General features: G+C 36.1%; 1 protein-coding gene across 8 annotated transcripts in view; it reads left to right on the plus strand.

Moving 5' to 3' along the window:
- The window catches only part of TENM3 (teneurin transmembrane protein 3), a 3,393,579-nt gene that overhangs the window by 2,951,979 nt on the left and 429,458 nt on the right, over positions 1-12,142 (plus strand). The window contains exon 1 of one of the 8 annotated variants that reach the window (XM_072622677.1): positions 13-171. The exons of the other annotated variants lie outside the window; for them this stretch is intronic. The gene's annotated coding sequence lies outside the window, so the exon portion shown is untranslated. Of the gene's footprint in view, positions 1-12; positions 172-12,142 lie in introns of those variants that run through there. 8 annotated transcript variants of the gene reach the window in all.

Consider the following 12,142-nt stretch of genomic DNA (forward strand, 5'->3'; position numbering starts at 1 on the left):
GGGTGCCCCCAAAGCAGCCCCTTCTGACCTCCCTGCTGCTCCGGGATCCAGTGGGATGCTTTCGGTCTCTCTGTCCTCCCTCCCCATCTCGCTGCCTTGCTGTCTAGGGATTCGGGGGCGCAGTTTCTCGCTAGCACCCACTCCCGGGCTGGTTTTCGGTGCTTTTCCACGGTGAGTGCGGTTGGAATGGGAGGAGGCTCCGGGACCATTTGAATCGGTGCAGAGGCAACATTAGCATCTGAAATGAGGTGGCTCTTTAACCCCTGAGGGACCAAATTAAGGATTTAGGAGAGGTAAAAGCTTTAACTTTCTCCCCCTTGCATCTTGCAAGCCGGGCTCTGCTGCAGAATGGAGGCTTTTGTGTTGTGGCTGATGATTTCTTTTAAAATTAGGTGATTTGTTTTGTATTTTTATGAGTAGTAGACATTCCTGACCCACAGGGTCCGGCTCTCTTTTCTCTGCATTCCTTGACTTTTTTTTTTTTTTGCATTGCGATTTATTGAATCCATGGTGGGCGGGGGCAAAAATCTGAGAAAGAAGTTTTTTTTCGTTTCTTTTTTTCACCCCCTTCCCTAATTTACGTTCGAAATGTTTTAAAATGTTCGTCGGACTTAAATTAATCAGCTCTTTGCTTCCATTAGCTAAAATCCATCATACTAATTGCTTAACAGGGAGGGGGGGGAGTATCAAATTATCTTGCTAATTAAAAGAGCAGCTTTTTCTTTCTTTCTTTCTTTTTTTCCCTCTTCCTTTCCCTGAGACACCTAGTGTGATTTTTGTCAGTGGAGGAATTTAAAGACCAGCAATTCAACTTTACAATTGTGTCATTGATGCAGGTTGGTCACTAAGGGGGGGGGGGGGTGAGGAGAAAGCAGTTTGGTTTGATTTTTGTAAGACTTGCTGGGTTATTGTAAGTCAGTATTTTTTTTTTAACATTTAGAGAGGTAAACGAATAAAATGAGACAAAGATTTGTGGGAGCTATAAGAAAGATAGCCTGTGAGAAGTCACATTTTTTCACTCCCTCTCATATGCTAGTCTTTTTTTCTTTCCAAAATGTCTAATAAATCATATGTACAGAATATATATGGCTGTGTCACAAAGTCATTCTGTATTCTTAAAGCTTAATATAATCAAATTCAGTGCCTTAAGATGGTGTAGTTGAAGATTTGATCCCTTTCCACTGAAGTGGAAATACTTCCAGTAATTGAAAGCAGATTCATGTCTGGAGTTGTACAAGCCAAGGTTTTCATTTTTTAAATAAACCTTTTGTTCTCTAGCATTAAATGTTTCAGTGGGCCATCCAGAGACCTCTGTGTGCTAATTGTTCAAGTAGTCCTTAAGAAAGGCTTAAAAAAAGAATCAGAGAAAGGTATTTCAGAAATTCACCCAACTTATTAAGCCTACCTCAGACATCGTGAAAATATTATTGCAGCCAACATGCATATGCCATGCATTTTCGTTTTTCAGCTCAGGCATTCAACTGGGAGACTAATAGCTAGCGTAAAAGGAAGCCCAGGTGGGGTGCATCAGTAAGAGGAAGTTAAAAAGCTTAAAGAATGGTAGGTTTCATCTTATTTTGTACTCTGGTGCACAGTTTGGCTACAGATTTCAAATAAATTATGAATTGGATTTTCTGTAGTGAGATGCTGAGGTAAACTAACAAAACTTCTAGAAATAGTTGCCTACTGTTAACTTTGTTACTTTTGGGGCATAACTGCTAAAGCTTTTTTTTTTTTTTTTTTTTTTTTTGAATTACATAGGCATTAAGGGAAAACTTAGAATGTGTGCTAGCAAGCCCTTTAGACAAAGAGTCACTTGATGTCTTATTAGCTGTGAAGGCTCGAGAATGGGTGACATGTTTAAATATCTTCCTTCAGGCCTTAGGATTTAGAATGAATTTTGTAAAGGAGGAGGGAAAAGTTAGAAGTCATCAATGTTTAACAATGAGAATTGTGATCGCAGAAAACAGAAAGCATAGTGGTTCCATGAATTTATTCCCAGAAGTATCAATGGCTTCCAGATATTTTAGTAAGATGCGCATGCACATAACGTAATTATGCGACTTCTTTTTAATTTAAAACTATTTAGTAGCTTATACAACGCTTTGTTTAACTAACTGACCTGTCTTGAGGGAAAGGAAATAATTTAAATAGCTCCAAAAGTACACATGAAGTAAATAACTTGTTCCTACATTTAGGAAAGCTGCGAATGGTGGTTGGTTCAATACAAAACTAAACCACATAGTCTTTGTTTATGGAATGATTATGTTCAAAATAACAATTAAATTTTAAGATGTTTCTAAATGCCTGAAACATTCATTGTATCCTGTTTCTGGTGAAGTAGTGGCCTGATGGATTGTAGAACATGATTGTATCTTTGTACAAAGATTTACAGAATGGCAACAATTTAATACAGACTTCATTTCTATCATCTGTATTCCTTGTCTAAACATTTAACTTAGCTTTTAAAAAGGTTCTCAATTTTCTGTTAGCTTTTTCTTCCTTAATTTATAGAAAACACTGTAAAAAGAGGGCACCTCCCCCATACGAAATCAGACTTTGCATTTAGTATGGTTCTCATCCCTTTAAGAACGAAGAAAAGTGACAAAAGTAGTCGCTGTCTAAATACAGTGATCTTGATAATTAATGCTATGAGACAGATTAAAATGCTGTATCCCAGGTATTCATTTCCTTAAAAGGGACACAAGAAAAGCGTTGCTAAGCACCTGTCACCACTGCAAGTAACACAAAATGACCCAAATTAAAGAACCTGTTCTAAGCTGTATTATTGCATTTTCTAAAGTGTATTTCAAAAGGTTTAACAAGACTCATACAATTAGTGGGAAGAAAAAAAAAGATCTATTTTCAGCCCTGATCAGCAATTAAGGGATGGGACTTCAGAACTTCATTTCTTTATTTTTTTATAACTTGCTTCCCTTCTTAATCCATTACTTGAACTGAACCATAGTGAATGAAGATTTCAGAAGATATCCTTTAGTTAATGCTAAATACAAAGAAATAGGTGCCTCTTTTCATTTTCAATGTGTAAAATTGTACCAACTTTTTTATCATTCTATAAAATTTTTAACATAATTTCCCTGAGATTCATGTTCTTACTATGTATTTCAAACTGCATGCAAATTAGAAATAGTTGTACACAAATTAAACAATAGTACTATTTTAAATTACCCAGCCTTGTCCTCCATTTTAATGCTTTCATATCAACTAGAAGTTGGGCACAGTATACCTACATATTTAATAAACTAATATCCATAAGAGTATGTGCATATATGTTGGCATAAAATCTAAATATTCCTTTTGCTTCCGTACACATATGACCACAAAGAGACAGGTATGCATGCTCCTTTAATAATTTTTGTACATAATAAATTAATAACACAAAGATGTTGGCACAATATTTTGTAAGTGATAAAATGATCACATCACCTCTTGCATGTGTAATCTGGAAGATAGACAAAAGTCCTGCTGTGCAAATCATTATTGGTCACCACTGCTCTTCTGGGATAGGTGGAAACTTCCAAAGAGCTAAGGACCAAACTTTGATTTTACAAATGTATAAGCCATTAGTCTAAGAGTGTTGATGAGATAGCTCTTACAGTGACCTGGATAGTAGCTAATAAAACAGCAGTCCCAAATACAATTTGTAGAACATCCCAGGGAGTAGGAAAAGGATGAGGGGCTAGTGGGAAATAGTGGGGGGGGAGGGAACGTAGGGGATGTAAGGGAGGAAAGAAGCCAGAAGAATTCTACACATTTAAATTTCAGTCAATAACTGCAGACTTTTGCCATAGTTTGTTGTCTAGGAAGTTATTCTGCAAACTCTAAGCGAAGAGTCATTCATCAAGGATAATTTAATAATTATAATGATAATGTGTGGATTGACCACACATCTTAAATGAATATTTTAAAGGTTAGATCACTTCGCTTCTTCTTCTTCTACAATAGACTTTTCAAATAAGAAATTGGCTGTGCCCATATTTATCATGCAGGGTTAGTTGGGATTTCAATGTCTTCTCGCAGAAGATCATTCACAAAAGAATGAAATGTCTAAGGACGTTTATTTGACCTGATTACTGAAATAATAGGACATTCTATAAACATTCACTCATAGTTGTATTTGGAAGTTTTGTATCTTGGATAGAGAGTATACACACACACACATACATACATATATATTATATATATATATTAGGCAGGTGTATTAAATCTTTTATTTGCTTTGTAACATTTCAAGTTTATCTTTTTTCTACAAATAAAAGAAGACAATTTGATTAACGAGAAAACCTGCTGCTCATTTTTGGCCATATTTTTATGAGAGATACCATAATGCCTAAGATTTGGGTTATTTTCAGAGTGTTAGATACATAAATATTCAGCTTGGTTGCAAAGCACGATTCCAGGTTTTTAAGTTTTGACATGTTTATTGCTAATTAACCTTTATTAGAAACACCTGTCCTCATTGCTACCTAAAGGCAATTTATAATGTACAGGTTTGTACTGTGGGTTTCTCTAATTTAAGAGCAGTGCCCATTTTTAGAGAGTGAGACATTCTTGGGCCCACTAAATTCTAAAGTGCTTTTTTAAAGTGTTGAGTTTGTCTCATGAGTTTTATTATTCACCCCTATTAATAATATGGAACTGACATTTAATACACACAGTATTCTTTATAGAATTAGAAGACAGAACGAGATGAGGAGCCTGCCAAGCGTCTACCAAGATACTTAAATAGAAGAGAAAATTGTCAATCTTCCTAAGCCAGGAACGCTAGCTAAGTTATAATATATATGTATTTTTGGAGATAGAATATTAAAACAGCCCGATCTGCAAAAACTACAATAAGATTTCCTTAACGTTAGCTTTCACACAACACTTTCCTTCAAATCATAAACTGTTCCTAAGGGGGTGGGGAGGGGGTTGTGGAGAAACTTGCTTGGAGAGCTATAAAATACAGTCTGGAACACTTGGTTATTTTTGTTCTTTTAAATAAAACAAAATTGCCATACATAACAAAGTTAACATTGTTAACCTTTCATAATTATTTAACCATTATTTCATTTTACCCCCTACTTAAATGTTGTACATTAGTGCAGTAGACACCTGGCTGTGCTCTTAAAAGTTTATTTCTCTTTCAATTCCTGTGGTAGTAGGGGGCACTACATCTCCTTAATTATCTTTGTTCAGGGAAATGCCGAAAGGCCAGGATAGTTAAACAAGGCCATTTGGGTTTGCTAGGTCGAAGTCAGATGCAAGAAAAGTGGTTAAATGCATTATCATCTTATTGAGCACATCATCAGTAAAGTGACCTTGATGGAGGTGGAAAAAGTCATTTGGCCAGTTTATGACAGCCACCTCTGTCTACTTCATCATTGCCAGAGGTTTTTTTTTTCTTTCCATACAACTTTATTCTATTTCCTTCTTTTTATTTTGAAATACTCCAGCCCCTGATCGTAGCTACTCACAGAGAGAATGAAAATTCAAATGACTATTTTCTGATGATGGTAGCTTTTCCTTCTGAAGAGTTTCTCCCATACCTTGATAAATAAGGAAATATCCCCTTATTAAATATTAAGGTAACTGGGCTGGCTGACCATTCTGTATTTGCTTTTAAGGATCTTTTAATGATGATGATTAGTTTCTTTGCAAGGGAGCTGCTATTCCACTACTTTTCAAATTGTTTTTAAGCTATTAGGAGGAGAGACTTGCCAACTTCAATTTTAGCAGTGGGAATAATGTTTGTTTTAACAAGTGCATAAGGATGTTTACTTGAAGGTTATTCAAGTCTTAGTCGTTGTATAGCTGCTTTTCTAGGTCCAGCAAATTCCCCAAAGGAGATAAAAACAAAACCGTAAGACTTATAGTGCAGATTCCTGAACTCTATGGTCAATATTTTCCTTGTGGTACATTTTATATTATTAACTCCATTAAAGTAGAATTGCTGCTTGAATACCTGAACAAGTATTATTGTTTAGTAATAGGGAGAGGTTTCATTCAGCAGAGCAGATCTCCTCTTTTTATTACAATAACTAGATGTCACATACCAGTTTTTCTAGGTAGAGCTATCAAACGCTACTGACTGGAGTCTAGCTCAGGCTTTAGCTTTTACCAAATTCTTTTTCATTGCAATTAATTAAGGAATAGTATGAGCCTTGTGCCACACAATGAGTTTTAGCCTCATTTAAAAAAAAAAAAAAGAAACCTTGTATTATTATGAGCATTCCTCAGTGTTCCTCCACCCCCAAGTCAACCAGTGAATTCTGATGGTCGGTATATCACATCTTGAAATTGTATTACAATAAAATCTTGATTATCTGGAGCCCTTGAAAATGAATTCTTTTTGATAGCTGTTTCCTAGATGGTTGAGGCTTTACTTCTTAAAGCACTGAAAGTTTTATTTCATTTTTATTATTTAATCAGGCAATCTTTCTACCATTTTTACATCCTTACCTTCTTAAACAGAGTATACTGGATAGAATTTCATCTTTTTTAAAATTTTGCATAACTAAGTCATTCATAGAAATATTCATTTCAGTTCAACAAACATTTATTAAATACCTACCAAATAAAAGATTATATCAATAACAGCTCTGTGTTGATCGAATCACAGTGATGCTCTTCAGCCCAATTGAACTGTGTAGTGATGGTCGACCTTGAACTAAATGGCTCCAGATGGTTGCTCCTTTTGAGTTATAGTTCTGTCTTTTTATAGTTGTTTTACACACACAATTTTATACTCCTTAGTGCTTTAGAAGACCCGTGGTTTCATTAGTATGGGTTCTCCCTCCACTGATATAGATAGTAACCCCTTCTTGTCTTAGTAGACTATCTTTACAAGCTTTGATGGAAAAAAATCACTTGTTAGACAAACTTCTACTTATTTCTCCTTATTTAGACTGTGACATCCTTTGGAAGAGAGAGGGAGAGAGAGAGAGGGAAATTTTGCCCTTCTTTGTACCCTTAGAATTTAGCACTACCCCTGAAACATAATAAGCTCCTAAAAATGTTTATTGACTTACAACCATCTCTATAACTCTCTGCTTTTATTTAACATGGTAGAATATGCCAGAACTTTTGATCCACATTTCTATCCTTAAAAAAACTCAGTGTTATACCACATTATAATAAGGCATCAGAGACGGACCCTAGTGGTATATATAGTTTTATATAATGTTTTCTCATGGTGAGATGACCTCTTCCTAGAAGTCAGCTTTCACAGTATTCTACTGACCCTTTTTTTTTTTGTTTATCATTACCTCTAATCTGCCACAGACTTGGAAGCCAGATAACCAAAGGGGGTACAAAATAAAAGGAAATAGCCCCAGCATGATGGCGTAAGGTCCTCTGCTATGAAAGAAATGAAGGAACTTTAACTTTTAATGACCTACCTTCTTCTCAGAAGATCTTGGTTGCTTAGCTTGTTCCAGGTAAACAAGGTAACTGGATAGTTGTTCCAAACAGATGGATGTTACTGTACTTGGATTTTTTAAAAAAAGGAAAAAAGAAAAGGCACCTTGGTGTAATTATTAAAGAAAATTTAAAATCCCTAATATTATATATTCATATATGAATTTATTAGCAATAATAACTCCATTCCACTTGTATGTATCTTTGCAGTTTCTGAAACATTTTCATATCTTTATTTAATATTTCTATCTACCCCTTTAGGAAAATAGTGTAACTAACTCTTTGAGAGAGTCGTATTTAGCTCTGGTTAATATAACTTGTAAGTGGCAGAGCTGGATGAAAGGCAGGCTTTTCAGTTCCTCAAATGATGTTCTCTTCTTTACAATATGTAGCTGATGTCTAAATTAGTTCTGGTTGAGATTTGAACCGTAAATTTGCGTGCAGTTCTCTTTGGATAGTGACCAAAAACACAAGAGAATGCAACACACAATGGGCAAAGTTTCATCTCCCCTATTCTTTTCTTACTTTGTTGGTGCATTATTTTAGGTAAATTATTTGGAAGGGTAGAGTTATAAAACCTATACTCATGCAGAAATTCTGCTATTTTCAAAATTACAGCCACCATGTAATAATGAAATCAGAGTTCTCAGAGCTGCCAAATAATAAGTTAGTAATGAGACAATCAGAGACAGAGAGGTAGGCAAAAAAGATTGAAAGAGAATGAGTGAATGAATATGCACTCATATCCATAACTAGGCTATTATGTGTGAGTAACAAATTAGTGAATTGATTCTTATCAACACTTCCGTTTTACAACACGGTGCTTTATTTTGATGGTTGGCGCATTCCTTGTTAAGGTCTCCAAATCCTAACAGAATTGTATTTGTTGGGTAAAATGTGCATGTACTTTTGTACTTAAGACTTTAATAGCTCTTGATTCTTAGATGATCCAATAAGGAGATTAAATAAATAGGAAGTTGCATCATTTTGGGCATAGTCATGGGAAGCGATGTTGGACTGGTTGTTCTCTTCCGTTTTGGTTCTGTCATTCTACAGTTTCATAAATTTTAGAACATGAACATCAATGAAGACATAAGCCAGTCATTTGTAATTACTGCTGGCCTTTAGCAACAACAATCACCTCTCTCAATTATCCACATGTTAATTCTCAGGTTTAAAAGGAAAGAAAAATTCTGTATTGGCCACAGCAAGGTTTTACTTCAATACTTTGTTCCTTCAGTCAACTGCCACAGTCAACTTCCAGAATGATTTTCCTCATTGTCAGGTGGTTGCAGTTTGGTATTTTATACAAATTTAAAGAAAAAATAATAGGATAATAATTTTCCTTCCCCAAAACAAATCAGTGATAACAAAATTGTACTATGTTCCACAGCCAATTGGATAGGCTATTTGGGTTATGTGCAAGTGGAATAATCTTGGTATAGTGTAAAAAACACTGAGTGTAGGTTTAGAAGGTCTGGGTTTGATTCCTTTGTGATTCTCTAGTATTCTGAATGTGAACAGGTAACTTCATCTCAATGACCCTCAGTTTCCTGGTCTGTAAAATGCTGCTGATAATATTTGCACAGTTTGAGTTATTGGGTTATAAGGAAATTGTTTAGTAAACTCTAAAGCACTAAAATGAATGATATTATTATTATTATTTTAATGAATCATACTGTATATGTGAGGTATGACTATAAGTTTTAATGTGACTTAAAAAAACTACCAGAATTTGCACATCCATATTTATATTAACAAAGTCACCTGGCTAGGCTAGGCTATGATTACTCAATTTATAAATCTGCTGTGAGCAAACATCCTTTTAAAGAAATTTTCCTAAGTGTAATGGAGTGGGTAGAAAGCTGGCCATGGAGACGTGAAGGTCTGGGTTCATTTTTTTCATCTGAGACTTACTGGCTAATGACTTGGGCAACTTTTCAGTGGTCTGGCCACTCTACAAGTTACAGAGAAAGTGCTTACCTGGATGAGTTTCTCATGTGAGAATTCCCTCTATTAACGAAACCCCAGATCCAATCCTTATGTTTATCCCTACACTAACCATTGTGGAAGCTGTGGGCAAGTCCCAGATGAAGCAACATTGCTTTTGTATCAGAGGCAGCTGAGAAGCAGAGGGAGGCTTCAGAAGAAGGGACAGTCATGGACCCCAGGTGCCCACATTGCCCTGTTGCCAGGGCACATAAGAGCTCCACACAGTGTTTGGATTACTGCATGTGATTATTCTTTTAGAGATACCTGGAAGCTACAGCCCTTTTCAACCTGGAAACTCTCCACAGTCACTTCATGGACTCAGTAGGAAGAGAGTAATCCTGCCCATGTCCTGAAGGGAGGGAGTCCATGACCTGGAACATATTTCTAGATTTCCTGCATTAATCCTTTGTTCCTGACAAGGACATGGGTTTCAGAAGCTCATGCTTATTCTAAAGATATTACTGTGCACATATTTTAATGATACCAAGATTTCTCAATTTTATTTTATTTTTTTTATACGGAGAGTCTATTTCTCACCCAGACTGGAAGTATAATGTGTACTCATGGGTCTGATGCTGCCAATACTGATTGATGCAGAAGCCATAGCCTGTTTCATTTGTCCTACCTGGGACAGTTTGCCCCTCCTCAGACAAGTAGGGGACCCTCCACTCTCTGTGCCTCATCTCATTTGTGCCAGACTTAGCATGGACACTCAGTTGGTTTTAGCCTTGATGGTGGTTGGTCTTTGTGCTCAAAGAGGACCAAAACAATATCACTATGTCCGGTTCAAGGTACAGTGTATCCAACCAGGGCTGAGCCCTGTACAAGCTGGGAAGGCTCTACCACAGGGCTTTAGCCTGATAACTCCTGATCTCAAAGCTTTCCACCAGCCTAAGCTACAGCAAGTACTACAGGTGTCTGCCATCTCATTTTGATCAAATCATTTTTGAAGTTCATCTCTTAGTTTGACTTTAGATCTGGTTTCCAAGCAACCCAAGATCATCTACGTCATTATCCTATAGTTCTAACTTGTGCATGAACACAGCCTGATTCCATTAACCTAAGGGTTGTAAAATAACTTAAAATACTTAGACTTCTCCTGTAAAGTCTGATTTTATTAAAGTTGTGGAAAACAATTTCCACTAAAATCCTACCCTCATGTTTCACTGTGGTGTGGAGGTGGCCCCTACCTGCCAGGCTGAAAAGGCTTTGGAAGTAGGCCTAGAAACAGACAACGCACACATGAGGTCCCAGTCTGAGAAGCAGAGTGCCAAGATACCCAGTTGATGTCTGATGGTTTTTGGTTCTTCTGTTTTTCAAGGACTGTCTGCCTTCTAACTTATAGAGAGAGGTTGTAATCTGTGATGATGGAGAAGGCATCTAAATTCACAAAATCATAAATGCTCAAGTACTAAGGATAAATTCACCTATTAATACAATGTCTCAAAAATCTTAATGCAGTTTTAAGCTCTTAAAGCCTTCTTTTGGGACACTTTGTAGTTTGAGTTTTTAAAATGTATTTTAATTTCAGACTTAATGCATTTCACAACAGGAATCAAGGTACAGTCAATAATTTATGTACTGATACCTACTTTCAAGAGATGAGTTAGATCTACCTGAACAATTGAACAGTAGTGTTAAGAAAGAAAGCCTTGATGCGTGAGTATTTTATTGGCTCTTCCCCAAAGTGATCATTGGACATTGATTAGTCTGGTCATGACGTTTGTACAGCCATTTTGTATGTGAGAGGCTTTTAAAGTCCACAGTGTAGAAAAATAGTTAGCAAAATGTCCTCACAGCTAATTATTTTTCATTAAGATGCCCTGCCTTCATCAAAGGTATTAACTGCTGAAAGAATTTGTTGTGCAAAACTTGTAAAATTCGATCATATAAAAAGGTAAAACTACTTTTATCTAATAATAAGCATAGTGAAACCAAGGCTGTTGTTAGACACTTGGCTTTTGAAAATAGAAATACTTAATATGTCAGTTAATTATAAGATTAGGAGTTATAAGGGACCTTAGAAGATTGATCATCTAGCTGAAGTTCTCAGCTAGATTGATGATTAAGTAAAGGGGACAAAGGTGAGGGGATATGTTCAAGATTAAACAGATAAAAATCAGAAATAAGAAGCTCAGACCCTCTTATGTCATCAAGTACTCTTTTTTCTTTCATAGTGCTGCCTCATTGATAATTTCAGTGCTTAGGATAAATAGACATGGAAACACCTTCTAGAACTGTCAGTTCCTAATACAATTTCCTCCCTCTGCTGTGTTTTTTTTTTTCTCTTCTGAAGTCCCAACAGCATTCAGAAGTATAACCCCTACCAAATACCAAAGGGAAAAAACTGAGAATTCACTTTGTTCTTCACATATTCCTTCTCCCCTTTCTTTTAAAAAAAGGGGGGCTTCTCTTATCCTCTTCTCTGTTTCCTGTTTTATTGGTTTTTCCCAATCTCAGTTTTTAGCACTGAATCTGAGGATTCATTCATCCTTTTCCAAAGGCATTATCATTATCCCTCTGTGCCTCAGTTATTCACAGAGAGGGACATAAAATTACAAATCTAATCAGAGACATTGCAGTTACACTATGGGAGTCAGTCAACAAGCATTTAAGCATTTGCTGTGAGACAGGTACTATGTTAAGTGTTGGGGATACAAAGAACGACTGAAAAAAATAATCCCTGCCATCAGAGTACACATTCTATTGGGAAAGATAACATGTAAAT

This window comes from Notamacropus eugenii, chromosome 7, assembly GCF_028372415.1.
Source record: "Notamacropus eugenii isolate mMacEug1 chromosome 7, mMacEug1.pri_v2, whole genome shotgun sequence".
Lineage (NCBI taxonomy): Eukaryota > Metazoa > Chordata > Mammalia > Diprotodontia > Macropodidae > Notamacropus > Notamacropus eugenii.